Source organism: Aquarana catesbeiana, linkage group LG02 (assembly GCF_042186555.1).
Source record: "Aquarana catesbeiana isolate 2022-GZ linkage group LG02, ASM4218655v1, whole genome shotgun sequence".
In the NCBI taxonomy this organism is placed as follows: domain Eukaryota; kingdom Metazoa; phylum Chordata; class Amphibia; order Anura; family Ranidae; genus Aquarana; species Aquarana catesbeiana.
This window is the reverse complement of record NC_133325.1, coordinates 79,784,023-79,789,776: the sequence shown is the minus strand read 5'-3', so window position 1 is coordinate 79,789,776 and position 5,754 is coordinate 79,784,023. Positions and strand designations below refer to the sequence as shown.

Genomic DNA, 5,754 nt, shown 5'->3' with positions numbered 1-5,754 from the left:
AAGCAAACTGTGTGTCATTGATGAACCCAAAAAAATATACTCAAACTATTGTCCTTTTTTTATACACAGGATGAGTCCATCCAGGAGGAATGGGGGGGAAAGTGGCAGGCAGGAGGAGACCAGGCCCATGGGACAGCCTGGAGGAGGCCGGATTCACCATCATCCTGGAGGAGGCTGGGCCCAGTGTCAGGCAGGAGGTGGCTGCTCCCAGTGAGGTGGCTGCTCCCAGTGAGGTGGCTGGGCCAAGTGAGGTGGCTGGGCCAAGTGAGGTGGCTGGGCCAAGTGAGGTGGGCTGGGCCCAGTAGGAGCCTGACCGAATCCCAAGTGCCTCCCCTCCACCTTCCCAAAAAAAGGGCCAGGAAGGGGATGGTCACACAGGACGCATCCCTGCGCCTCATGCAAGAGGCCACCCGTTTTTTAAGGAGCCCCCCCCGAAGCGGAAGAATCCTATGGCTGCTACTTAGCCAGCAGGCTTCTTCAGATGAATAGGGAGCAGCGCCTCATTTGTGAGCGCCTATTTGGGGAAACAATCCATAAGGGGCTGCAGGGCACGCTAACACAAAACACCCAACTACATGAGGCAGCCCCCCCTCCTCCTCCTCCTCCTCCTCCTCCTCCTGCCACAACTGAAACACCAGAGCCACAGCCTCAAAAGAAGGCTACAGGGAAGGCTGCAGGGCAGCGTGGAGGAAAGGCTGCAGGGAAGAGAAGAAAATGATGACCTGGGTTCAGTCTGGTCTGACAGAAGACGCAGGCTGTTGTAGGACCACAGTCTGGGGACATCTAGATCATCTGCTGGTGCTGTTGATCTCTGGGATTCTTGGACCAGATTGTGCTCCTCTTATATGGACTCCGCAAGATCCCAATTTTCTGGTACACCGACTTTTTCCAGCGTTGACTTCCTCTTTATTTTATTTTGACCATGAATAAATGGATCATTTTTGAGTTTAGCAAAAGACTTTATGTTTTTTCTTTGAAATCATTGATTTTACACACAATGTTAAATTAACAAGGGACAACAATCTCATTGAGTTTGAAAAAAAACACACCAAAAATACATTACTAATGTTAATAATGTTCAAGTGGTAAGTCTTGAAAATCAAAAAATTTACGTAACCAAAAACGGTGCTTTGGGTTAACTTTATCTAAAAACTAAAAAATAATCACTATAAAAAAAAAAAACAGAATAATGGGTTCTTTGTGGTAACTTTACAAACCTAAAAAAAAAAAAGGGGAAAAAGTATTATTAGTATGGAAACATTGTTTTTAAAATGCATACTATATCATTCATGAGATCAAAGAGAAAAAGAATCCAGAAATCAGTTTGGGAGAACTCTGATTATGAACAGCAAAACACCTTCGTTCTTTATAGAGCCTTCGTAAAGAAGAAATAAAATGCGCTGCATTCAACGATCACAGATTTTGCAGCGTGATGAATGTGCTACCTACAATACGAACACTAGTTTAACTAGACCGAGTGCTTCCGTTTAGTTTTTGCTTATGAGCATGCGTCGTTTTTTTTGTCCGTCGGACTAGCATACAGACGAGCGGACTTCGGGGTCCGTCGTAGTTACGACGTAAAGATTTGAAGCATGCTTCAAATCTAAAGTCCGTCGGATTTGAGGCTAAAAAAGTCAGTTGAAAGTCCGGAGAAGCCCACACACGATCGGATTACCAGCCAGCTTTAGTCCGTCAGCGTCCGTTGGACTTTTGTAGACGAAAAGTCCGACCGTGTGTACGCGGCATAAGACATTATTTCAAAAGTCATTTTATATCTTTTTAAATCCGCAGCTTTTAGTAAAATAATACCCTTAATCCTGCTGCCATGAAGGTCTTTGTTCAGGCACTTCATTTATAGGGTGATAATGCTTTGTGCCTTTCTTCTAATCTGCGCTCCTGCACCACCACCCTGTTACGCAGATTTTTTATTGAGACTACAATTGGCTATTTCAACACAAATCATGCAGGCACAGCCTACTGTTGTCACCATCAGTAAACCCATTCTGAGAAATACCATGCAGCTATTGCTGGAGCGCAAATGGACAGGAAAATGGCTGAAAAGAAGTTGCAGGAGATCAGAAGCACAACGAAAGATGTAAAAAAAAAGTGGAAAACAAGTACTACATTAAAAAATGGCAATTATTCTTAAAACACAGTGGTTTAGAAAACGAAAAGTGATTTAGTGAGGGTTACCTGTACTTTAGGAAACTAGGCGTATCACAAATATGCCCTTTGCATTACCTGTGCTTTCTTCAAGTCATTTTCTGTTATGTCCCCAGTAGTTACACCTTCAATTACCGATTCTACCCATTCGTCGGGTCCAAATAGGTCTTCATCTTCTTGAACAAGCTCAACCTCATAGACCTGAATCAGCAGAATCTGTATGAAAATCCATAATAGAATCATCCTGCACTCTCAGCTCTCTCCCTCTAGTATGTCTTTTTTTTGGAAAGAGTTTATTTTTGAACATGCGGCATAGCGTGGTAAAGCACCATATGTAATGTAAACACTGGCACGGCTTGTTTAATGTTGCATTGTAAATGACGGCAGCCCCCAGACAAACATTCTTCCACTTTTCTTTGGAACGCTCAGAGGCCTCAAGGGAGATATTCTCAGCAAAATTACAAAAACCTGTGTGGCTATTATCCAGCTGGTATGGAGATGGAAGTGATTAAAAGCCTTGCCCCAGGCATGAATTGGCTTGTGTTCAACCTTCTTTGTAAACAGTGACGCAACTTTGTTTGAAAGAAATGTATTCCTGAAATACCTGGGATGAAGTAGGAAGATGGAGATGATGAATTGCAACATATCTATCATACAATTCTGCAGACCTAAATGAATAATATCAGCCATCAAAATATTGTCCAAAACAGCTGGACAGAAGTGATACATATAGAACTTTAAAGGGTAACTTCATACATTTAAAAATGTTTTATATATATAAATATATATATAATATATATATATATATATATATATATATATATATATATATATATATATATATATATATATAATATACTGTAGCTACTGCCTTAAAAAGCTAGGTACTTGCCGGCTCATGGAGTCAAGTGTAGCCTTCCCGTAGCTGATTCTTCTCATCACTGCAGGTCCCTGGCACCGCCAGCTTGGATTTGGGAGGTGGCTGTGACCTCCTGTTGACTGACAGCTGGCACAGTGCAGTGAGACTGATCCTGCAGCCTCATGGGACTTGTGATTAAGGATGAGCTCCAGCGTGCAGAGCCCGCCAGGAAGTCAGCACGGTGCTGCGCTAATTACAGGCAGTGAGACATTTTCCCGATGTGCGGTTGCCTGTGATTAGCGCAGCCCCGTGCCGACTTCCTGGCGGGCTCTGCACGTGGAGTGTGCGAACATGCCAGAGCTCATCCTTACTTGTGATGTGTCCCAGGAGGCTTCAGGCAGGGAGCGCAAGGTCATTCTCATCCAAGCGAGAGCTAAGGAAGTGGGAGTGGGTAACAGTCAAATAATGTACTGACTGCCTGTCAAAGAAAAAAAAAAAACCCTCAAATGCATTAGGAGGCTGCACTAGTTGCTGCAGCCTAATGTTAGTGCTAAGAGTGGGATTATTATTATTATATTAATATACAGGATTTATATAGCGCTAACAATTTGCGCAGCTCTTTACATTGTTAGGGCAAACAGTACAGTTACAATACAATTCAATACAAGAGGAATCAGAGGGCCCTGCTCGTTAGAGCTTACAATCTAAAAGGGAGGGTCAATGGATACCAAAGGTAATAACTGTGGGGGATGAGCTGATGGAGAAAATAAAAGTACAGTTGTTAGGTGGAGGTAGGATAGGCTTCTCTGAAGAGAAAAGTTTTCAGGGATCGCCTAAAAGTAGATAGAGTAGGAGATAGTCAGACAGATTGGGGTAGGGAATTCCAAAGGATGGGAGAGGCTCGGGAGAAGTCCTGGAGGGGAACATGGGAGGAGATGACAAGGGAACCAGAGAGCAGAAGGTCTTGGGAGGAACGAAGGGAACAATTTGGTTGGTATTTTGAGACTAGGCTAGTGATTTAGCTGGGGGCTGAGTTGTGCATGTTTTTTTTAAGTTATTGTTAGTATTTAGAATTTAATTTGTTTGGTGATTTGCAGCCAATTAAGGGATTCACAGAGGGGTAGCAGGTGCTGAGCAGTTTGTAAGGTGGATGAGTCTGACAGCAGCATTCATGATGGACTGAATAGGGGATAACATATAGCCTTTGAGGAAGGAGTTGCAGTATTCAAGCCGAGAGATAACCAAAACGAACTCCTAAAACTAACTGCCAAAACCAATGGACACTATTCTGTACTCCTACTCCTGGACCTTTCTGCTGCCTTTGATAGGGTTGACCACCCCCTCCTCCTCAAAAACTCCACGCCTTTGGTCTCCGTGACTGTACTCTTCGCTGGTTCACTTCCTACTTATCCAAGCGCACCTTTAGCGTTATTTATAATTCTACTTCCTTCTTTCCTATTCCTTTCTCTGTTGGGGTCCCCCTAGGTTAGGTAAATATTTACACAGTTTATTGAGTGATCAACTCTATTAGTAAAGTGGTGTTTTTTGGCTTTTTTTAAGTGTAGGCATTCTGATGTTTTTTTCTGGTTTTCCCCTTAGTTTCACACCACCCTGTTCTTTTCAATGAAGATTTGTGACTTATTTGACACATAGGGCCAAGGCTATGATAATATATGCTACAGGTTACAGTGAGTTAAAGCAGTATAAAACCCAAAACCAAAATTTGATCTATTGCAGCTTACCAATCATTAGATGTGGTGGCTGCATCAGTTTTCTTTTCTTTGGCTATTTTCCTCTGTTTTCACCTGGTGATCTGGCCAATAACACACCTCCTGTATTACTGAGACACAACGCTGGATGAATGAGCACAGTGCTGGGGAGGGGGTAGCATTGTTAAATGTATGAACAGATTTAGAACCACTGACAAATTGAAGCCAAACTCCAGCTCACACTTACAGGGCTGCCATCAGGGAGGTATAGCTGTCACAACTGTAATGGGCCCGGGGCCAGAAGAAGGCAGGACGGGTAAAGGGGAGCCATGCTGTGCATTAGATAAACGATTTCACAGCTTCTGCTGGTCTCTTGTAACTGAGCTCAGACATCAAGCTCTTTACTGCCACTTCTGGCTACTATGTGTATGTGCACCCCTCGTGTGATTTGTACTAAGCTGAGTGCGTACAGGTGAGGTGGCCAGGGGGGGGGGGGCTGAGTGCGTACAGGTGAGGTGGCCGGGGGGGGGGCTAAGTGCGTACAGGTGAGGTGGCCGGGGTGTGGATTCAGTAGGATGGCCAGTGGGCAAGCCCTTGGGAATGTTGGTGGTCAGGGTCAGAGGGGGCCCAGGCCTAAAACTGTGTAAGGGGCCCAAAAATTTCTGATAGCTGCCCTGCACACATATAATCAGTTTTGTTTTTTCCTTTTGGGATAAAGGTTTTGCATTAATAAACAAATCTGATAATTTTAATCTCCCCTGCCAATGTTAAGTGGGTTGTCCCAACCATGTAAACTGATATATTCTGCTGGAGAGCTTATGCTTTTGAAAAACAACAAACTTCACCAGATTTTATGTAATGGGCCAACTGTTCGAAAGACCTAAATGTATACATTGCTGCAGACTTACTCTATGCTTTCTGGGATTGCCCCAATTAATAAAGCCTAAATAAAGGAAACTATGTCTGACCTCAACATTTGTAACCTTTGATCTCTCTACTTAATGCAAGACCAGTAAATGTCTA

The 5,754-nt window shown here is 43.5% G+C and overlaps 1 pseudogene; it reads right to left on the bottom strand.

Moving 5' to 3' along the window:
• LOC141126978 (stromelysin-1-like) overlaps positions 1–2,569 on the bottom strand; it is a 58,226-nt pseudogene extending 55,657 nt beyond the window's left edge.
• Positions 2,570–5,754: the final 3,185 nt, after the last annotated feature.